At 42.3% G+C, this 23,973-nt stretch overlaps 1 long non-coding RNA gene across 1 annotated transcript in view; it reads left to right on the top strand.

The window, feature by feature from the left end:
• Window positions 1-11,670, top strand: part of LOC146698995 (uncharacterized) — a 218,389-nt gene extending 206,719 nt beyond the window's left edge. The window contains exon 3 of the long non-coding RNA XR_014922917.1: window positions 11,442-11,670. This is a non-coding gene — a long non-coding RNA (uncharacterized LOC146698995). The remainder of the gene's footprint in view (window positions 1-11,441) is intronic.
• The last annotated feature ends 12,303 nt before the right edge of the window (window positions 11,671-23,973 follow it).

The raw sequence follows: 23,973 nt of genomic DNA, 5'->3' as shown, positions 1-23,973 counted from the left end.
TCTACCGATCCCTCCAGCCCACACCCCTTCCACACTCAAGCCAAACCCAACTTCCCTTGTTCTTTATTCTCTCTGTTGCGAGCTCGACAACTCGGAACTGCACCTCAGTAGTCGACTGAGGCGAGCAGGAGGACGTAGTCATTCATCCAGTGTGTGTCAACCAGAAGTTGACTAGGAGAATGAGCAGGGAAGCAAAGCGATGTCTATTTCGGTCGCGGATGAGTGAGAATGGTCAGGGAGGAAAGCAAAGGCTTCCCACTCAGGGAGACACTGGGTTTCATTGTGAGCTCCAGGGCTATAGGGAGCAGTGATCGGAAGGATGGATCTGTTGAATATGTGTGTATGAGTGTGCTTGCATGTCTCCGCTCCACCCAGATGCAATGAATGTCCCTCATTAGCCCCATGTTAGCCTTGCTTGCTGCAATGCCCTGCAGCAATGAGGTCTCATACAAGGTCATGACTTGATTACATGGTAACACACTTGGTGACTTTGGTGTATAAGTAACATACATACACCCGACATGAATTTTCCATATACTTTCAATACTCCAACAGAGCAGAAGGCAGCATCGTGATTTTATGAGGGTTTTTTTTTATTATTCATTTGTTATTTTCTAATAAACACAAGTCCTGTTGTATGTATGTATATATATATATTTACTGTGAAATATATAATTATGTCTATCTCATCTTGTGTCCCTTTCAAGGTGTTGGTATGTTTTATTATTCTTATTATAATCTCTAACTTTATCTTCTGTGAACTCTTTATTTATCTAAGTTTGTCAAGTTTTTATTTATCCAGTGTTTACACATCCTACTACATTGAGCCGGTCATCTTATGGTGATTTGTAGGACTAGTAGTGCGAGCATGTATTTGTCTTTTCAGGCTTAAGTATGTTGATGAAATTCAGTCAGTCGATCCGGTCGAGCGAGATATCTGCTGGCAGGGATCCCAATAAATTCACTGCTGATATTTATGACACACAGCAGATTATTTCTAGTGTGTTTGTTGACCTTTGACATTTCTTTGAATGCAACGATCAGGCCACCTATGCATTACATTTGGAATATGTATAATATTGAAAGAGCATATAGATACCCCCTATTGGACAATCTCTTTCCATTCACTCCATGAGCTTTTATCAAACAGCACAAAATCAGGGCTTTATGGACCAGTACTTTTAAGGGTTTTAGCAGATCAACACTGTCAATGTGTTTTTTTAATTCTAAAAACTCAAGAACTGTAAAGTTGATAAATAACTAACAATAAAATCTTATACATTTTTAACTACTATCTTTCTATTTTTATGCTGTAATTTTGCAATATACATGTCAGTGTGTTCATCTTCTAATTTGTGGCACTGCTCATGCAACATTTTTGGCATGAATTTCTTTGTGTGTGTGATTTAATATGTGCATTTGGGCTTGAGGTCCTCTTAGACTGTTGGTGGAGCAGGGGAGAGGCTCTATCTGAAATTAGTCTCTGTGGGAAGACAGGAGGCATTGCTGAGGCCTTCTCTTTTAGCCAGTTGGCCCAGCCCACAGCTGGCCAGCCACTGTCACACTGAGAAGCACATGTCATTGAAAGAAGACATTAATTGCCTTGGTGCTATGGCAGGACACTCACTAGCTGAGCTCAGGTGCACCTTTGCTGCTGCCTTGCAAATGAGATGCAGAGTGTTGGCTACAGTACCTCCTTCGCAGGGATAATTGACCCTGGGGATCCGCCTTGCAGTCCATCCACCCTCATACTTTCCCTGCTTACCTCCTCCTCTTCTTCACCTTCTCCTCCTCTTTCCCCCCTCTGTTTCCTCCAAGACAGCACAGGACACCTCCATATTGGTTGGTAGTCAGCAAGATAGGTTTGGTCCTTTGACCTGTAGCCTCTCTTCCCTCCTTCCGTACCTCTCCCTTTCTCTTCCTGTCTCGACCTCCTTCACAAGGGTATTCACGTGGCGACGTGGCCAGTGGAGACAACAGAAAAAGGAGATGCGTGACTTGGCTATGTCCAAGGGCATTACTGGCACTTCTGTGAGACGTGTATGGACCCCCCCCTCTTCTCTTTTTCTGTTCTTAAAGTGCACCCACCCTACACAACTGCTTCCTAGTCATGCTGTTTTTGTTGTCGCAGCTCTAGGTTTTAATGAGCTAAGACTCCTTGTATACCACTGTGTTACTAGCTGAGCTACAGCAGGCAATGCTTTTTATTTACAGTCTGTGGCGCTAGACTTTAATCGCCTTTTGCGTTGCTCAATCACAGGCTGAAGTATGGAAAACAGCCTACCTGTGCACCTGTGCACAGTGCTGCAGATTACCTTTCCAGCCCCCCTGCACACACACACACACGCACATTTTGTTTTCTTCTTTTTACTTACTTGTTGTTTGTTCTCTCTTTTCACTGCTTTCCTGCTTGTTTCCCTCCTCTAACTGTCCCCCTTGATTGTTTGCCCTGTCCTCCTTTCAGTTTAGTCTCTCTCTTGCGTGTTTGGCTTGTCAGTGCAAAGCAGTTAGTAGACGCCTGGTAAGCCATTTGCAAGAAGCCTGCGGCTGAGATCGCTGCTCCCTGAGCATAATATACAAGGTGTGGCAGAGAATGACACTGTTAATCTTGAAGGATTACTTTCTCATAGAGCAATTTGTCACACAAAAAGTCTATACCGTTTACTTATGTGCTCTGTGAATATCCTCTGTGTTTTTTTTGCTCCCGCTGATGTGTGGGTGTTAAAATGTCAAATGTAATTGAATGGTCGGCCATGTGCTAGGATGCATATTTCCTTTTTTACTGTTTAGATCTATTCATGGTTGTATGTCTGCACGTGTCTGATGTTTATCTTAATATGGTCGTATGTGTGTTTTATCTGCAGCCTTTAACTCGCTGTGAGCGCCTGTTTTTTTGGTGGTGAGGCCAGCCATGGCAGAAGAGGGCTGTGCTTAGTGCATTTCATGCTTAATTCTGTGTCAATTAGTTGACTGCTACCTTCCCTCCAGCAAAAAAGCGTGGAGAGAAACACAAGCCCACAGAAATCCTCTGGCTTTGACAGGCGCAGTGTTCAATCATTTATCCCAAGGCCCCGGGCCACGGAGCACTGTCAACAAACATTCCATTGAAATCATATCAAGCCTCTTCTGTTCCCTCATTTTTGTACTCTCCCTGCTCTGCCTCTCACTCTTTCCATCTCCCTCTGCCTCTTTATCTTGCTTGTTCTTTACCCTCTGCTTCCTCTCTCTTTTTCCCACCTTCGCTTTTCTTTCTCTCTTCCTCATCACCCTTCACCCTCTGGGGTTTCTCTGTGTCTGTAGCAGGGGTTTTTAGCTCCCTCTTTAAGCCTCTGTGCCTCTACCTCCCTCCCAGGACTTGGCAGCAGAGTATTAATTTGTTAAGCTGTTCCCTGTTTGCACTAGTTTCACCCCCCGACTTGGCATGCAGTCAAGTTGTGGTCAGATCGCAAGATGAGCACTAGATATACCAAGATCGCAGAAATAATATATTTCAGATTGAATTTGGATCAGAGGAGATATTAACAAGGCAGGAGTGGATAAATCATAAAGCACAAACATCAATAACCACACATCAAGTTTTACTGTTTACGCACTTGTATACACAACACCTTTGACCCATATCTATTGCACGATGAGCACACAGACTAAAACCTATCCATATGTCTTTGCAAATGCTGTGCTTTTCAATATAGGCTGATGTTGAAAGGAGTCTTTGATCACAGCATGCGGCTGGATTGAAGATCTAACAAATATTGAAACTAAGCAAGGGTATCAGGCACTCTTCAGCCTAAGCCTAACTTGCTCGACTCACACTAATGAAATTAGTTTCATGTTTATTTTCTATTTAAAAGAAAATAGAAATTAGGCTATTTAGAATGCATCAGACAAGTAGCTTCATTGCCTCCATCTTTTTTCCTCCCCTCGTTCTTTGCTTTTGGCCCTTTGGAGCTCTGCAGAATATGCTGATGCTGGATATTTCACAGGTAAGGTGGACACAGGCCAAATCTGAGGTTTTTTTCTTCGCTTCCTCTGCTCTGGGCTACAAACACTAATGCAATGCAAGATAGTGAAGAGAAAAAAGAGAGGAATCTTCCACTCCCTCATCACCTCTCCTGAGCATTCATCCCGAGAGAAACTCAACTCACCTGGGTATCTCAGTGGAGAAGAGTAATAAATAAATGTACTAGCTTAATTATTAAAAACAGCCTAAACGAAGATAGATACTATCCTCTGTAGACTTGGTGGTTCCACAAGCTTGATCTTAACTCAGATGTTGTGATTCCTGTTTGTTTGCCCCACTGATGGTCAGGAGACACATGGCCTAGTGTAAGTCTTCGTGTTGTTATTTTTTGTCATTTTCGACAAGTTTCTCTGAATTTCTTTTGGCCTCGTTTTCTTCTTCACTTCCCATAAATTACACTTACTTAGACGCAGACAAATCCCAAACAGCTCTGGATCAAATGTGTATTTGAAATGAACCTTGAATACATGACAACTCTAATAAAAATGGATCAAAGGGCATGACTGAATTGTGTCTTACTCAGTTCAAATTTGAGGGGCTTTAAACTGTATTTGGTGGGTGCAATCTCTTACTCAGCACAAAATGAGCCACCCACAGTAAAAAAAACAAAATAAACAACAAAAAACCACAGAACCTTTCTGCAACAGTAACCATAAATCCAACTTTTGTCCTTTTCTTTGTGAAACTGAGAAATGTCAAGATGAAATATTGGAGAAGTGATATAGAAAGAATACTTCTTTATTTGCACATGTTAGCCAAACAGCCTAAGACCTCCTCTGGCTCTTCAGGTTTACCTCACACAGTAGAGCGTCTCTGACTTGACAACTAAAAATCCAGAAGACAACAACAAGGCCCTCGCATCAGTCCCTGGACAAAGATAAATTAATATTTAAAGATCATTACTAATGCCCTGAAGGAAAACGCACAGTCTAGGTAATTAATGGATTGAGCTGGGTGGTCCGCAGAGAGATTAGACCGGATGAGTGTTGTTTATCGCTGTTGTTATTGAAGTATGGAATTGCTTTGAGCAAATGATTTCCTATTGAATGTAAAGAAGGGGGACACACTGCTGTATGTCTGACCTGTAAGGCATATGAGTGAGTTCATATTCTTGGATTGATATAATCAGTTGAGGATTAATTGTCCCTCATGGTTTTTCACGGTATGTATGTTGTGTAAATTTGCAGTGCCAGCGATATATTATACAACACCATTTGTTCAGGCAGGACCTGTAGACTTGTTTTCACAAGCTTATACAACAAGTGGATGGATTTCCACTGCTGATAATAGCAGATGCACTTGGCAAGACAATGAGTTGTGTTCGACATCATTTGGCCGACTTCGTGTATTAACTGTTGGATGTGAATAGAGTGTCAACTGAGTGCTAATTGTTGTTTGGCATTTTGATTTATCACAGGCACAAGCCAAGGGAGAACAGAGGATGATTTTGCATTTGGCAGAGTGTCCTCGTTCCCCAGGAACATGTCGAAGATTCTGTTTTCTGGTAAAATGCCGAAATTCAGTGAGTCAGTACTCTGGGTACAGCTGAAAGAACGACTGTGCGTGCTGCAGCTCTGTCCTAAATACATACTGCAAATATGCAATACTCTGTGGCTTTTATATCATATACACTATGTACTGTTAGGTGTTGTGGTATTTTCTTTTTACATCTGCTGCACTATATTTCAGAGGGAGACATATCGTGCATTTTAATTTATTTTTATTTATATGTGAGTTTTAGTTTGAGTGGAAATTTTACATGTTTAGAGCACGTGTTGCCATAATATCAAAAAGTTCATGTATAATAACTTATTAAGTTATTGCTTGAAATTTGATACTTTTCAAGCATATTTTTTCTCTTTAAAAATACCACCACTGACAAACAACAGCATTTTTTTAAACCAAAAAGATGCAAGCAGGCACTGTCAATAACTTTTACTTAATGGCTTTTCTTGTCAAGGCTGTTTCCACATTAAAAAAAAAACTAGCTGTGAGCGGCTTTATCAACTCCATTGTTTTTTGTTATTCAGAAGCATGAACATCCATCAACATCGCACTCAATAAATGAACCATTTCGTGCTGGCATTTTAAAATATTTCTTAATTTTATCATTTTCTATTTAATACATACAAGAAACTCCAGGTAGGGACACAATTAGCATATACAGTAGCATATGACAGGGACAGTGGGTATGAGGCTTTTTGGTCTTTTTTTTTCTATGGCAGTGTAAATGTGAGACGCGTCATAGAAAGACACATAAATAATCCTTTGGGCAGCATATTGAATAATCTTTTCTAAGTCACCCCAAATGTCCTTGGCTTAAAAGGCATAAAAGGTGTTCTTCCTGCCTTTCTTTTTTGATTTTCTTTCCTTTTTGCACATTTTGAAAGCATCTTGCAAAAGGAGCATTCAAGAATCACCAGGTTTTTCACAAGTTTTTGGAGATGCCTGTCATGAATGAACATGGCGGTGTGTTTCAGTGCCAGCTGGCAATAGAAGCCTAACACGTCCCAGAGATGAGCAAAGGGCCAGCTGGATGCCCGCCGAGAGCTTTAACACACTCCTCACCATTGCTGTAAACTCCATCATCCCATCCTGTTAACTGACAAAACACAACACTAATTGTGCATTAATCAGTGGGTTTAGTTACCCGATCCCATGAGCCTCTGGTGCATTTTAGTGGTTGTGAAACAGAAGTCTGATATTTGTGTTTCACAGTTTGAAGACTCCCTGGAGTCCTGCTATTGGCATGTTGTTAGTTACTTAGATAAAGTTGTATCTAACATATTTAAGAATAGATTTTATTTGAATTCTCGGTAAGTTAAAACTAAATATATTAATTGAAGTTAGTCTTTACCATACAACTACTTTACTCCCCATTTTATCACAGTTATCTTTTCCTGCTTTTCAGCATCAGGCTAGAAGCTACGGCGTGCAGGAGTGGATATAATCCCACTGAAAACACTGAGCCTTTATCTGATGACTTATAAAACCTACCTGAAATGCACCAGCAACCCAGTCATCACTGTGTGATATAAAGAAGCTACTGTGAGAAAATGTTCACGACACAAACACTGACTAGTTTTGTGCTTTGCTCATTTTTCTGCTTTAGGCAGTAATCAATCATCAAGTCATTTATCTCACCCTGGTGCTGAGTTTCTTTTATCAACTGCCAGACTCCCTCAGCTGCACAGTATTACTGACTGCAGGTTCGTTGGCCCACTTTGTCAAAATTACCAGTAGATAAAAAGCCGAGTTCCCATGCCTATCTACCCCATGTTGCTATTATGTGAATGTTGAGCCTGCTGAAAGGAACATAGGCTTATGTTGGGGCAGTGGCTTGGGGCAATGGCTAACTTCCTGATCAGGGTCCTTTTGGCTTATTCTAATTGCTAGAAGTAAATATACAAGGGAAATAAAACCCAAATTTAACCTTTGCTAGCAGGGGTTTTGCCACAACTTTGCAATTTTGCTCTGTTGGGATGTTAGCTGCAGTATGAATGGCCTCTCACCTCTGTGGGTCAAAGCTAACTGTGTCTAGGATGCGTCTCGGCACTACGAAGTGTGTCTGTCTGTGTGTGTGGGTGTGTGTTGGAGTGGGGGTGCATGCAGATGGTTCACAAGCCAACCTTTCAATTAGGCCCGGAGTATAAATATCCGTGGCTGATTGGAATGTGGCGGCTGCTGGCACAAAAGGCTTCGCTTGGCCAGGCTCCAAGACCCGTCGCTCACTCACTCTCTCAGTCATGCTGGAAGCCGCCCAAGGTTACTCCGTGATTGGACGCAATGATTTCTAACTCACTGTGTTCCTTGTGACCACCCTCCTTTTTCCATCCCTGCTTCTATCCTTTTTTGTTCCATCTCTTGCCAGCTCCATGGCTAACTTTACATTTGAAAGAGGCCTTCAGTTGAACCCATGTGGAGGTTTGATGTCTCTACGTCCCTCCTTCCTATGTTTTGTGCATCAACTGGATTTTGAAATCCCATTCCAAAATGTATTAACTGTGTTTTCAGCTTCACATTTTCAAACACATTTCCCTTATGTGATTTTGTATATACTCGTATATATTTTTTGGCCCACAGCGAGTGTTTGGGTTCCAGTCCAGCTTCTAATCTTATTTAGCTAATGCTGCAGGTGAACAGTCCCTGTTTTCTGCCTGGGGAGGCCCTGTATATCCTTCACAGATTATAGGGATGAGCTCCCAGACAACTTATCCCTTCGTCCCAAAAGCCTGTCACCCTAAGCTGTCTGAGAAATTATCCACACACCCAGACACATGGTGGTGAGGGTATGAAATGACAAAGCAGAAATGTTTTGGGAGAAGGATATGTTATCACTGTCACATGGCGATTTTGAATGTTGTGTAGTGCACAGATTGCAAATAGAATTGGAATCACTCCTGTTACAAGGAAGCCATAAGCTGCTATCGCTTTACTTTGATTTCACTTCCGATATTTCGAGTTTGGCAACTTTTCTAGCACTTTATTGCATTTTGTGATTTGTGACTTGACAATGACTAAAAAATACCCACTGTTGCTGCATTGAAAGATTTCTGTTTGTTGTTCTCACACTTCCTTAAAGCAATACTACCACATTCCCTTTGTTAAGAAACCTTCCCACTTATCCTCTCAGCCCTCCTTCACCCCCTCCACTCTATAACCCACCTACCCAAGCTGTGTCAGGGAAGCCGCCTAGTCTCTTATGCATCCCTCTGGAATCAAGAGAGATTAAAAATTAGGGGATTAGGTTCCCCTCCTAACCCTGTAATCCAACAAAACAATGCTTTCTAACGTCTAGTGAGAGCTCTCAAGGCGTGGGTCAGTCCTCCACGTCAGTTATTCCTTATGGAAGGATTCCCCTGGAAAAGACGCACGCTCCCTTTCTGTTTCCAACAACTTCCTCCATTCCGACCCCCTTTTTTATGATCCAGGGCTATAATGAGGCAACATGGGAGACGGGCCTAATATCTGCTAATAGGGTCAATGGAATAAACTGTTTTATAGGGGTCACTGATGGCACAAGGATGAAGGGGGCTGCTAAATGTTTGTCTCTTCTGTTGCCAGCTGTAACTATGCTTTTTGTTTTTTTTAACAGTATTGTGTAAAGGAGTAATAATGATTCTGATAACACAGAGGAGCCCTGGTGATGTAAGACACACACAGGCTACTGAATTAGGGCCCTCTTTTAAATATGTCAGTGCCACGCTCAGGCTGGAGCTATAGCTGGCCATGGGATGCACTCCTTTAATTTCATTGCTCTGTCAGCTTTTATTAAAACCCATTTTTCACAAAGAGAAAGGGAGAAAACAAGAAGAAGAGAGAAAAAAGTACCGGGAAGGGGGGTGTGGAGGGGAGAGACACACAGATGGAGAGTGAGAGGGGAATGGACCAAAGGGGGGATATATAGAGACATAAACAGAAAGGAAGAGATCTCGAGACAAAGAAGGGTGTCTTTCCCCAAAATGCTAGATCAGAGAAATTGTTGTTTTAAGGCGGGGCAAGTGTTGTGGGTGGTGCTGTTTTTTCTTCTTCTCTTTTTTTGTTGGGTTTTTTTTTGGTCTGTTTGTTTTGTTTTTGTGTTTTTGTACGTGTCGAGGGCGGGGGTTGCCATCACCTTGGGGACTGGGTCTTGTGGGCGGAAGGCAGGGGTGGCAAGGAGAAGTAGAAGGGTGTGAGGGGCTTAGCAGGAGTGATTAATGATGAATCTGGGATGTAGTGGACCAATGGGACTCCCCATCCACGTCTCCATCCCCATCCTGCTCATCCACCCCCCACCTACCCAATCCCCCAGTCCTCGCCACCCCACCTTCGTGCCCATTTGTAACTGTCGTGGGAGGGGCCCATCAAGGACCCAGTGATGTGCCCCCTCATTTTCTTGAAGACAAGAATGAGAAATATGTCCAGAAATGTGTCACACCACAATCCAGCTCTTTAGATTAATTTTGGATGGATACTGTTTATTAATGTCATTGACTCAAATCTAATTATTCCTCCATGCTTCTTACAAGAAATTCCTTTAGATCTCAACAATGCTTTCGACACATATGCGCGTGGTGACTCACATTATTTTTTTAGTGGTAAAATAATATTTTGATGTTTCCCTCATTGTAATCCAAACAGGATTACATCCGGACTCCTGTCCTTCATTTTGAAGGCTTGAGGAAGCCATGAGCTGTAAGAAACTCACGAACATTTATTTGTTTTTGTCGGGGTTCCAGCCAAAGATATTATGTGCCTGACTGAGAATGTGTGTGTATTAGTGTGTGGCAGCCACATTTTCCTCACTCTGTCAAATAGCTTTGACTTGGCGCAGAGTTCTGAAATCACATCAAAGTGGCCCGCCGCCACATCTCCACCCCGTCCTGTGGTCCCCTACTCCCTGTCTTCTACCTCTAAACCCACGCGCCCCAGCACCTACAATCAAAAGGAAATTGAATGATTCATTATATCTTCCCGCCTTCTTCAGAAAGTAAAAACATAAAAAATAAAAGACAAGAAAGGTCTTTCAGAAACACTTGTACAATGCTTTTTACGTTTTCTGTTTTCCTCGTTTCTCTCTTTCTGCTGAATAGTACATGATGGCACTTGACAGAGAAGAGGAGTAGGAAGAAGAAGAAAAGGAAAAAAGCTGAAAGAAAAAGAGTGAGAGAGAGTTAGAGGGAGTGAGTGAGATAGTGAGTGAGTGAGAGAGAGAGTAAGGGGGAATAAAATCAAGTGTGACAACATATGAATTTCAAATTTCTGAGGAGACATCAAAGTGCACCATCCGGGGTGTCTCTTCGACAAGGACACTTTCTGATTTTTAATTCCATCCCCTGATTGTATCGCTGAGGCCCTAACGAAGAACGGAGGAGCAACGCCAGAGAGTAGCATCAGGCAGCAAGAGATAGAGCAGGCAGGGAGGGAACGTGTTAGGGGGGGGGGGTGAGGGGGGTGGCATAGAGGAAGGAGAGAGTAAGTGAGATCAGAGGGGGTTAGAAGAAATAGATAGAGAAGGAGGAGGAAGGAGAGAAGAAAGGAGAGTCTCATCCAAACACAAGCGGCTGGCCCCTTTGTTGTCGAAACGATCATAGCTCCTCTTTCATCAGACAGAGAGATGGAAAGAAGAGAAAGGAAAAGAGACACTGAGACTGAGAGTGATCCACTCCTTTTTCCGCTGGGTGACAGGGACATGGATAGAAGGAGGGCAACTTTTTTCACCCTTTGCACATATCACATCAAGGCACTTCTTCCAAGGACTTATTATGTGGCGCACACTTTGAGAACAAAATGCTTACAAGTAGGGCTGGGGGGCTGCATGTTAACAGTATGCTCACTTTAACCAGAAACAATATGTTTGTTTACACTCAGTCGATTGGCTGTGTCAACACAAACTGGTGTACATTGCTAATCGCCGGTCTTCTCTTCCTCTGCTTTACAGTTTAGACGGCAGCTCACTGCTGCAGCAGTCTAATTGCCTGGGAGGTTCTCAGCAGGAGTGTGGCAGGCTTCTGGCATTGCCTTTCCTGGCAAAGCTCTGTGCCAGTACTGCCGCAGTGCCAGCCCGCCCTGCCCAGCACACACGCCAGGGGTCTCATAACCCAGAAGGATCCCATGTTGGGAACTCCCCACAAGGCCTCTTTGGAAGCGGATGGAAAACCCCAGGGAAGAAGGAGAAAGGTTGGAAAGGTCAAAATACTGGCACATATTTGCATGTAGTGAAATCCCATCACCTCTCTCAGGTTTCCTCTCATATATGGAAGCATATACACGCACAAAGGTGCTTCCATCACTTACATTTATTTCCAAAAGCACTACTTGTTCTAATTCGCTCTGTAAATTTTCACACTCAGAATTAATGGTTTAGATTTTGGGGGTTTGGCTTAAGTCACCATAATAGGACATTATAATAATTTTATCATCATCTATCATTTATTATATACCTATTATAAAAAAGAAAAGAAAAAATCATGTAGAAGAGATGTTGAAAGACATTGTATCAGCAGTCTTAAAACACAATTTTATGTTTTTTAAAAGGGAGCAATGCTAATGACAGTGATGATTATACCAAAAACTAGTATTTCGCACATATGGGAAAGCGTTTCCAAAAATGAGAAGAATGCTCTTAGAGAGCTCCTATTGCCAAAGAGATTGCAGCATAGGAGTGCTTCAGGAAAATTCACAGAGCACAGTGGCACACTGATGGAGCTGAAACTGAGGATGTGGAGGTGTGATGAGCTCTTTGCTGCATCTGACACATGAGAAAAATCTAAATTCATTCTTAGTGAGTCTCATCATACAATTTAGTCTCCATTAAAGCTATTTTATTTTAATTTGAATGCTGTTTTATTTTATGCAATGACCTACCTGCACAGTGGTCTATTCACACGCTCGTGCTTGTTATATTTCTTTGCTTATGTTTATTGACCATGCTGGTAATTTTAGCATTTAATCTATTTGATATTAACGACGTGGGAAATGGGAAGGAAAAAGCCTCAGCTTTTACCAATTTCTGTGGTGAAATGAACTATGTCACAGTGTGAAACTGTGAAAGCGCTGTAATTGTTTGTGTGATTACTCTGCTGATGGAAGGTTGCGACAGATCCGAGTCATCATTGCTGCATTGTTGCACTTTTTCCAGCTTCCAAATATCTGAGTGTTGAGTGGAAGATGTGTGTGCATTTCAAATGAGATAGACCACAAACATTATCTCTGCACAATTGTGTAACGTCTCATTACCTCACTGTCCTTCAGCAGTTGGAGAATATTTTTCATACCTCTTTTTCTGCTTTGGTTAAGACTGTTGAATTAAAGGTCCCATCAACAATTTTTCAAACTATGACCTATCTTATAAAATGCTTCGCAAATAACTTACCTCTACCAACATCTAATCAGGACTGTGAGGGGAATTTCTTAGAAAGTATGACAATGCAAGCAATTTTTTAAACATTTTGTCACTTGGATCAGCTCTTTGCTCATTGTGGTTTTATGAATACGATCCCTGGGTTCAAGGGTCCTCCAGTATTCACCGGAGCAGAGGCAGAGCTGCAGGCCACTACAGCAACACACTTGGCATTTACTGTATATGTGGCTTACGTCAGCATGGAGACTAGTTGAGAGAAGTTAGGATGTATTTTTAAGTCAGGTTCAAACAATCAGACATGTGGCTTTAATGCAATACTTCCACAAATAAAACAATACAGACTATTCATTCGAATGGTAACATACTGCTGTTTTAACAACTCACACAGCGAGCCCGTGCCATGCAAACCTCATCACCCTAATACCCAGCCTCGCTCACAAGAGCCCCTCCTTAGTTTTGGAGAGGGGTGCATGCTGAAGCAGCTGGGAGACGTGGAGCCACAATGGCCCTTTAGGGCGAGACGGCCCTAATCCATCCCAGCGTCCAACAGCGCCAGTGAAAGGAGACCTGTCAATCATAGAATGGCACCCTCGGGTCTCAGAGATGGGCGTGCTCTGATGTAGGATTTACTGTACCCCCCTCTCTTCTGTCTTATTAAAATCTCTATGCAGACCGAGATATATGTATGCACACAGTTACATGTTGGCATATACAGACACAGTTTGCAGGCTCTTGTCTGTCACCGCTGAATAAGATATATCTTTGTGTATTTATGTGACTAGCGAAAAAAAAGGGGGCAACAATAAAAATAAAAATATACAGCATGATTTTAAAAAAAGTATCTCGTATCTTAAGCTCTCACAACGCCTCTAAAAACTCCACATCAGACAAAATTTCATTCACATTTCTTTTTTATTTAGATTGTTTCACTTAATCAGCAAACAGTTCAGTTGTACTTCGCTGGCATATACATATGATGTAGACATTTTTAATCCAAATGAGCAGTTGAACATGGAATTACATGCCGCGTATGTTAATGACGGAGACAGTTGTGTAGAAGCAGACGATGGGTGATGATCATTTTGGATACATTTCATAGGGCTGTTGTCTGGCGTGTGTGCGTGCACACATACACAAACAGTTATGGATGGAGGAACACCCATACGAGCAAACAAAATGCAAATAGACACACACGCTCCAATATACACACACATACACACAAGGAGTAAACACTTATTTAGAGGTGTCAGACACTGCATGTAATATCCTCTGGCACAGTGGCTCTATGTGTACGTGTTTCAATGAGCTGAGCTGTGCACTGTCCGTTGCAGTTGGGTGATGGTGATCAAATCTAACAGACAGTGAGGACCAGAGCACGCTTTCTGCCTCAGAGACACGAAGAGAGAGAGAGAGAGGGGGGGGGGGGGGGGGGCACTCAGACCGCCTCTGGCCACCATTATCTCTTCAGTGCATGACTGTGTCCATGTGAGTGTGACAGTGTGAAAAATAGAGTGTTTGTTTGTTTACTGTGTGCATGTTGGTGTGTGTGTGTGTGTATGTGCGTGTGTGTGCATGCCAGTGTTTGCTTGTTCATGTGTGCGCCTGTCAGTAAATCCGAATAAGTGTGTGTTCACATTTGCTGTTCAATATGCTGAAGCCAATATAACTGACTGGGGGATAACTAGTGAGCCAGATGACATAGCGGGAAGATATTTCTCCTCAGACCTTAATTCAACCCCTCCAGGCAGGGTTAAAGCTTCTTAAACTTCACAGACGACTTTTTCATTCATTATAATTATTTAAGTGGACAAACTTCTCTGAAGCTACACTTATCTGGTGTAAAATAAATATAATCTCCTGCTAGAAGACAAGAGTCACTAAGACCACTAAAATAGCTGACTGCAAGTTGAAGACTAACTTAAAGTAGGCTTCGGGTGAGATCAAAAGGTAAAATCTATTCATACTGCTGATATCAGGTGTTATTGTGTATCTCAAAACACCACAAGAGGATTAAAAAAAAGTTGATGGGTCTCAGATCAGGTTAAGTGCATCTGGACACTCTATTATGTGCATATATGCAGCAGGTCAGGGAATCCTAATAAATCTGCTTAATTGATAATATATTAATCACTCTAATAATAATAATAATGATAATAATAATTGGTAAAATGTTCTCATTAGTATGTAAACACGGGCATATCTGGAAACATGTTTAGTACCTTTAAAATCTTGTTTTCGTGTTCAAATAAATAGAATGGATGGAGTATTAGTGGCAATGTATTTTTTTCTGACAAGAAATGTTGACCTAAAGTAAAGAACAAAAAAACACTAAACCTCTGAACTAACCTCCTTTTCACTGTAGCATAAAACACACTTTCTGCAGACTAGTTTGTGTAAAGCTATGTCATAATTTTGTCGTAATATTTCTGACAAGTCATTTTGCATTTTTTTTACTTTTACATGCCAAATCGAAATTTTTATTTTTGTCTATTGGACAGCAAAGATAAAATTCTTTAAAGCAGTAAAGAGACCACAGTGGGATGTTGCTAACAGAAAGTCACCCAGAGCTGGGCTGGCCTAGAGACCTACATCATTTAACATACTGCCAACACCACACTACCTATATAGCCAAAGCACCCCACACACTCTATCCACACATCAGTCACTGCTCGCTGTGTGTGATAGCGAGAGAGAGAGAGAGAGAGAGAGAGAGAGAGAGAGAGAGAGTGTGTGTGTGTATGTGTGTGTGTGTGTGTGTGAGTGCGGGAAACAGAGATGAATGACCGTCTAATCGTGCACACAATGCATCTAAGCTCCATAATGAAAACCACTGATAAGAAAAATTAACATAACAACTAAGTGGTACAGAACAAGACAGTGGACTTAAATAAGGAGGCCTCACGCACCATAAATCTGAACCATAAACACAAATATGTAAGACACACAAACATAACTCAGTGACTTCCTCATTCTAAGCTGGGAAAAAAGACCCTAAGGCATATATACACATATCTGCTTCATCCTCATTTTTGCTTTTTGCCAGTTCCCGCAGAGCTGGGTCCTCCACTCATAGCACGGTGCAGTAAGTTTTAATGGTAAATCAACAAAGGGCCAACATGAAAGAAAGGCTAGCTTTCCAGTTTGCAGGGTGAAGAATTATTCATCAGCACTGTAGTGTTGCACTGCAGGCGAAAATCCTGCAGCAGCGCTCCATTTTAATTGCCAGAAAATGACTGTAAATGATACAGAGAGAAAGGGAGAAGAAGCCAAAAAAGGAGACAGAGGGAGAGAGAAAGGAAAAAGAGAGTTCGAATCAGAGGTATAAAGAAGGGGAGGAAAAAAAGGACACCCCCTCTACCAACAGCTGCCCCCCAAATTGAAGGCCATGGTGATAAAAAGCTATGTGGCAATCAGAGAAGTGAAGTGTCCCCCCAGCAGCCTAAAAGAGAGATAGTGAAGGGAGAAAAGAGGAGAGGAGGGCAAGGGGGAGTGCCATCAAAAAAGGACTGGTGGGATTAGGTCTGAGAGAGAGTTTACTACGCTCTTTTTGTGCGCCGAACCTGCAGGATTAGAGATAACAAATGTTAGCCGAGGACGGGCACCTGCTGTGAGCCGAAAAGAAGAAGAGGAGGAGAAGAGGGGAGGAGAGACGAGAAGAGCTAACCCACTAAAACAGCAGAATGGGCTTTTGTAGCCCTGTGCAGAATTAGAGGAAAGAGGGCTGAAGGGGGGAGACAGAAGAGGATAAAGAGGGAGTGAGTAGAGAGGTAAAGAAGTGGATGGAACGGGTACAAAGTAAATTTGTAATTGTCAAACAGATGAAGGAGCTGAGATTTTGTGGAGGGGTAAACATTGAACTTGCTAATCTTTGGACCTCAAAGCCTGCTTTGCTCGCAGTCACTCTAACGCCTTCACCAATATGCGTTTCTGTTTGCTTGAATTGTGTGGCCCCTGTAAATCCACAGATCAGACTTCATGTAAAAACGAATAAAGCACAACAAATATTCCAAGTTTTTAAAGTCTCTCAGCTCTCACTTGTTCTCCTCGCCTTCTCCTAACTACCTTTACACTTCCTCCTCTCCACCCGTCTGCAGCACTTGGGTGTATGTGACTGAAATTGCTGCTGGGGCCTGGGGACCTCCCCACCTGCTCTCTGCAATGACCCCAGCCCAGGAAGCACTCAGACTGGTCAATCAACAATTAAAAGCCTGTCTGTAGCCACTAACTCAATTCAACCACTCAGCTTAGTGCTCCGTTAGAGCCGAGGCACCCAGACAGAGCCGAGACAGACTCAACAGCCTTGACCTCTCCACTCCAGATCTCTCTCTCTCTCACACACACACACATACGGGGTGGTCCAAGCCAGTGTGGTCACACCTACACACCCTTACCGATGTTTGAACCCCTGGGGGCTGTCTCGAACAAATGCATCCCTAGGTGGGGAGCAGTGTAGTAGATGTGCACGTGACAAGAGGCGGGAGAGATTTACCTTGAGGCCTGGCCTGGACAAAAAGGTCACAACCTCTGTCTTGCAAATGTCTTGGTACCTGTACTTCAACCTGAGGGTTTAACCCTGTTTAGCGTTCAATACTGAGTTTGACCTTTTCTTCAGGCTGACTTAAGGCATTTACTATAGTGGACTCTGGGTCAGTATATGTGTGTGTGTCTGTGTAGTCCAAGTTTTCACACACGCAGACGCACAATCCTTAAACTAAATGATGTAGTGATAGAAGAGGCATGAACACAAACATATTGGCACCAGTTTCCACTCTAAAAATACACAGTAGCGCTCTTTAACACACACATACACCCACTAAAACGCTTCAGTCACCCCATATGTTTCCTGTTTTTACTGTTTCATCATTCACTCACTGCTTGGAAAAAAAGACCTGGAAATGTAATATAAAAACAAAAGCCAGAGAATAACTGCAGGGGCTGGTAAACGAAGCATAAAGACCCCGAGTGACCGAGGGGAATTATTTGGCTCCATTAAGCAGGCATTAACATGAATTACTATCTAATTAAAATTAAACAGCTCATTAATAACTTTGCGGTGGGGCCTTAGTGTGGAAGTTCTCTGGAGTGTGTGTCTGGAGTGTGTGTATGTGTATTTGAAGATCTGTGTTTTGTCACAGCCAAGAGAGCAATCAAGTGGGATAAAGCCGAGCAGCTGCCCCAAAGGAAAGTCAAGGCCTGAGAGGGCTTACCTCTGGAACAAGACAACTCTGAAAAAAGATGTTCTTCAGCAAATAAAGTTAACTTTATTCACTGTTTAATCCTGCAGCATCAAAAACTACAGTAAATGAAGCCGGCATCCAGCTGGCTTTGAGGTTAAAAGTGTGAACCACAGATTCAATGGTACAAATCCGTATGCTGCATTTCTTTCCATTTGTTGTCTGTAATCTGTCAATTTAAATAAATAAATAAAATGTCAACAACATATTTCAAATTTTAAAAAATGCACAAAAATCTTGTGTGTAGCTTTACCAGGTGAAAACGCCTCATTCTTAACTTAAAAGTGGTTTTAGGGGCCTAAATGTACACACACTTGTGGGTATTGAAAACGGCTTTTTAATAAGATATTTAGCATTAACAGTAATAATCAATAAAAGAATCGTGTGAGTCAGAAAGTTCCAGCAGTGTCATCGTATCTACACAAGCAAATAACAATCACACATACAGGAAACTAGAAGAGGGGTTTACATAGAATGAAAGATTGAAATGGAGCAAAAGGAGTCACGAACAATGATCGATCATGAACAACAGACTTCCCACAGAACATGTTTGCACACTTCTGCGCGCACACACATGCATTTTGACAATATGTGAGACACGTCGACTCACTCCTGCCGTGTCCTTTTGGGGTCGTGGCCTTCATGTCGGCAAGCCGCTCAGCCTTGCAGGGTCTGTCAGGCGAAAAGCAGACAGAAAGAGAGAGATGGTCTGAGTCTGAGATCAATGTGTTACCAGTCTTGTCATCATTTTAACAAGAGGATATTGAAGAGAAGAGGTGTGGGCTGTGTAGGGTACAGCTGATGCTCAGTAAAGATGGCAACAGTGGTCATTGTTACATTTGTTTTCATGGCAGTGGGACAGAAACAATTCCAATGTTAAATCCTGGCCTGCACTGATCTTAAAAATGCACTATCAGCAAAGTGAACCCAAAAACTTTTGGCTTTTTCAGCCTAAAGTCAGATTTGCAAAAATCATTTCCCGCGCATTGATAATGCAACCTAATAATCAAAATCCACAAGATTGTCCAAAGCAAACACTCGACATTCTAACAACAAAATAACTTGAAGAAATAATGATAGATAGTCTTCAGAGATGCGGAGTGAATGACAGAGAGGGGGGGTATGGACTTAGGCCCCAAATGTATGCCAGTGCATGCATCAGCCACCCCCCTGCACTCTCCTCTAGGCCAGGAGCTGTTTACCTCTCTATCAGCGGTCCTCTCTAAAAGCTGGGACCCCATCCATATTCACTGGCCTCAAATTCCTCTGCTTATCTCCCCCCAACCCTTGAAAAACCTCCTCGTGTTCCCCTTTGCACATACATACATACATAAACACGTCTTTATGGAGGCAAGAGGCAAACGCGCTGGGCCAGGAGGGTGTCGGGGATAAGAATCACCTTGAATTCAAAGCAGAGGATTGTGGGTCCTTGGCGGGCGGATGGATGGACAGGAAACCAGGCACATAGGCTAAGGATCACACTGGCATGACACACAAAACTGCTAGACAGGTAGAAAGAGGCTTTAGGCAGGGGGAAGGGGTGTGTGCAGCAAGAATATTAGCAATTCAGAGGATTTGGAACAGTAAGGTGTGATGCTTTCAAAATTGTGTGTGATGTCAGGTGATCTGTGTCATTAGGTGATGGATGCTTGTGCAGGTTGTTTTTCTGTATAAGCACATTTGTGCTCTACTCTAAACATGAGCTTTAAATGTGGAGTTTTACGAGGAGTCTTTTAAAATTGAATTGAAATTTTTGCTTGTATGTCAAAAAGTGAACTCAAAAAGCTCTGCTGGCACAGGAAATAGAATAACTCTTATGGGCACTTAAAAAGTTATTGAGAAATATAATTGGATTAGCTGTTGTTCACAACACTGAGATTTATATGAAGTGGACAAATCACTTGTGATGGTGGCTGCTTTGAAAAGGGGAGCAGGAGACTGGCTGATAAGAGCTGAAAGTACAAGTGAGGGCTCAAAGAGTGCTTGAGCAGAAGCAGAGACACATGGAGTAGGGGGGGACCGGTACCCCGTTCCTGTACAAGCTGCGTTGTTTGGGGATTGAAGTTGGGAACTCTCTCCACTACTAATTGCGCGCCGGTGCTTTCATGAATATTCATTCTGGCGTGTTCAGACCCCGCCTAATTAGCCGGGAGATAGAGGAAGAAATTCGCACCTTTTACCACAAGAGAAGCGTTTTTCCCCCGTCGCATTCTCAGGGGGATGCTGGCAGAATAGCCCAAGTTCATTAGCCAAAAAAGAAAGCGAAAAAAGTTACCTGAAAAGCACGGGACGATTTTGGTCTTCAGAATGGATGGGCAAACAGGATTTTTTTTTTAATTACAATTGCATATTTAGTGCCTATTACGCATGTCTGTCAAAAAAAGAAAAAGAAAAAGGAAACGAATTACAATTATCTGATTGAGTGAGTTGGTGGATATTATTCTACTCGCGGTAGTTGAGGGGTACATCACATGAATTTTAAAATCTAAATATAGCTTGTGGCAGTTCGAAATGTTCCCCCTGGAATTGAGGAAGACTTGTATTAAACATCTAATATGAAGCCGCTGCCGTTTTAGGAACGCGAGTGTCTTATTTCGGATATATTTGTGGAAAACAAAACCCGATTTAACTTTATTTCGGACTTAAATGTCGAAACTACTAAAACCTCGAAATGCAAAAAAAATCTAATGTAAAGCTTTGCTGCTAAAATCAGTTACATTGTGAAATGATATATATTCACTTTGTTTCAATTGTTCTCTGATAAAACATTTAAACTTTGTCTCCAGCAACATTTTATTCGAGATACAGAAACGGCTGTGAGATCATTTTATAATCATCCTATTTGTCGTGTTTAATTTTAATGCATCCCTCCCATCCTAACTGTACTCACAACAAGGCAGCGCGTAAATGAAAGGTGGGGTTTGGTTAATTGAAGGGTCGATGAGGTTTTGTTGGCTGAGTTGCGCCCTGGCAAAAACTGCTGCATTTAAAGAGATTGGGATTGAGGGGGGAGATTAACACGTGACTGCCCCAAAAAGAAAAATGCCTCTGCTCCTAAACAACAACCTTAATTAGAGAAGCACGGATATTCTAAAATTGTGAGCGGTCCGGGAAAACGTTGTTTGGTTAGTTTTCTGTTGTTCAGATTTCGTTACACTGTCTCTCCAAATCTGTCAGTGCATCGCAGGAAAGGGGCTCGCAAGAAAGTACAGAATAAATCAGAGAATTGTCTTCTCAGGGTGACACAAAGGGGACTTATTTCGGGTAAAAGAGGTCACCCAACTTCCTCATCTCTGCGGTTCCACTGTAAGTGTGCCTCGTAATTTCTTTCTTTTTTCTGAATCCATCATATCGCCTTCATTTCCAGCCGCTTTTCCTGTACGGCCTGTCATTCACCACTAAGTTCTGTGTGATCCCTTTCATCGAGCGCACCATGGAAACCTCGCGCATCCTGGCAAAAATGCACCTCAGCTCACACAAGGCCATATTCTTTACAAAAGGGCCAAAGCATCTGGACCTTTCTTTTCCAGCAACTACTCGCTGGCATGGCAAAGCACAAGACTGGGTCTGTGAGGCAGAAACCACTGCTTTTTATAGACTGGGGACAAGAATGACTGAATGGCTAACGCATCTTCATTAACTGAGAGCTGCATGGAGCTCTGGTCTCTTATAGCAGTGACGCGCAAACCCGGGGTCTCTCAAGACAGAGGAAAGACAGTGATTTTTATTAAAGGGGTCGCGTTAGAGGGGCTTTGTCATCCTCGTCATACATGTTACTTTTAATTTTTTTCTCAGATTTCTGCGTTGTATTGCATAAAATATTAATTAAACTACGTAAAGGTTAGTTGATAAATGTGGTAATACATAGTGTAATTATGCATCAATGTATTTTATGATGTATAAAGACAAATTACTCATGCAAACTATTCATTTTTTTAAGAATTAAAGGGAAACATCAAGTGTAACTTATCAATCACGAGTCGTGTTTCTTAAATTCTTACATTGCATCTTATACCCAAATATCAGACTCTGTTACTAATAAATTGCTCCGAGATGAAACGAAGATAACTCGCGGGGACTGTCTCCCACTCATTCCAAATAAATATATAACGGATGGGTGGACAAAAACCACGCCTTTCAAGAGATGATGACGAGCACCTGTGACCCCGACAACATTTTCCGCACACACGTACACACTCACGCCACACACACTCGCTACATTGTTAACGCTGGAGACAAGAGTACAGCAAGGACGCAGTGACAGCAGAAAGGAGACAACTTACCTTTTAGTCTTGTACTCCCGGATTAAAATGAACACTCGAGTTGAGTCGTACTGTAAATAGAAAGAGAATAATCGCATGGGGAAGATGACAACAAACAAACACGCGGCAGAGATAAAAAGGCAAAACATTGCTTTCAGGTAAATGATTAAAATGGGACTGTTGCGCCTGAAAAACCTTCCAAAAAGCTCCTGTTTTAGAAGGAGCGGAACATGTGCCTGATTGCAGAGTTTTAGGCGAATGGAACGGGAGAGATGTAAGATTTGTTTAAAGCCCCGCATTTCCATTTAAGAACGTGATTGTGTTTGCAAAGATCCCTTTCAATCTTCGCATCCCCCCCTCTCTCTCTACCCCTCAGCGTCTCTGAGGCTGCTTTGCAATTCATAGAATTGGTAATTTGCTATTGGGACAAAACGTGAAGGGAAAAATAATCAGATCAACCGGGAGAGGTAGTGAGGAAGGAGCCAGGAGAAAGAAACACAAGGTTTCTCTCTCCAAGTTGCTGCTTAGTAAAATGCTTCGAGAGGTAAATGATATCAGAATATAGACTTAAAAAAATTAACAATTTTAAAAAAAAAATCTGGAATCTGTTAAATCTAAATTTCCAGGGCTGGGGAATATCCAGATTAACCAAGACGCAAGCCAAGAGCTTGGCAGCGAAGAGTCCGTGTCATATTAAAAAAATAAAGATTGTTTTATGATTATAAATGGTAATTATCAGATGTGGCAGTCTGGCTTTGAGGATATCAAAACAAGAGGCGTAATGATGGGACTAAATTGCATCGCTATAATATGTCACCTCTGTCACCTGTACTCAACGTATGTGCAGGGAGGAGGGCTAAGGAGGGAAGGAGCACGTTTTGGCCTTTCTGATCTAAGTGGGTGGTGATGATGAGATCACACAACATTGAAAATTACCGAGACAATACAAATAAATGACACACGCGGAGGCTTTGAAACAGAGCAAATGCTTTCGAATTTGTCACACATTTACGACAGCATCCACAGACACGTCGCATATTATTTACACGCCTCTCGTTGTGTGGGTGGCTGCAGAACTGGAGCAGCGCGCCTTATAATCTGTTTAAAACGAGGAGCGCTATAATCATCAGTGACCTATTATAAAGGTGCACGGGTGTGTGTCTGTAAGTGCATCTGTGTGTGTTAGAGGGAGGTGGGGGTGGGGGGTATCCTTCAAAAAGATCTCCGTACTCCCCCACGTGGTTATTTGCAAAACAACCGATCTAAACCAGAGGAAACCTAATCAAACCCCGCTGCTGTAGCCCTGCTCACCTTCCTTGGAGAAAACTGGATGAAATGAGAGAGAGAGAGAAAAAAAAGTTTAAAAAAAATGAATTAATTAAAAGACGCGCCTTGTGTGCAGGTTCGCCAAAACGAGCTGCAGAAACTACTGTTAAAAACTCAGAGACATTTATTAAATAGAACATATGTTTTTCTATAACATATGTAAGATCGGAGCTCTGTGCGAAAAATGCGCTGCACCGTGCTCTGAACCCCTGCGTCTATTGAGTGTGTCCCTAGTGGGCTTGAATCGGAGAGGAGCCAATACAAGCGGAGAGGAGGCGTGTCTTCGCT

The sequence above is a fragment of the Copadichromis virginalis genome, linkage group LG11, assembly GCF_057382275.1.
Source record: "Copadichromis virginalis isolate Kocher_CV1m ecotype Utaka linkage group LG11, C_Virginalis_male_GT1.1, whole genome shotgun sequence".
Taxonomy (NCBI): Eukaryota; Metazoa; Chordata; class Actinopteri; order Cichliformes; family Cichlidae; genus Copadichromis; species Copadichromis virginalis.
The sequence above is the reverse complement of the archived record's forward strand: the minus strand, read 5'-3'. Positions and strand labels throughout refer to the sequence as shown.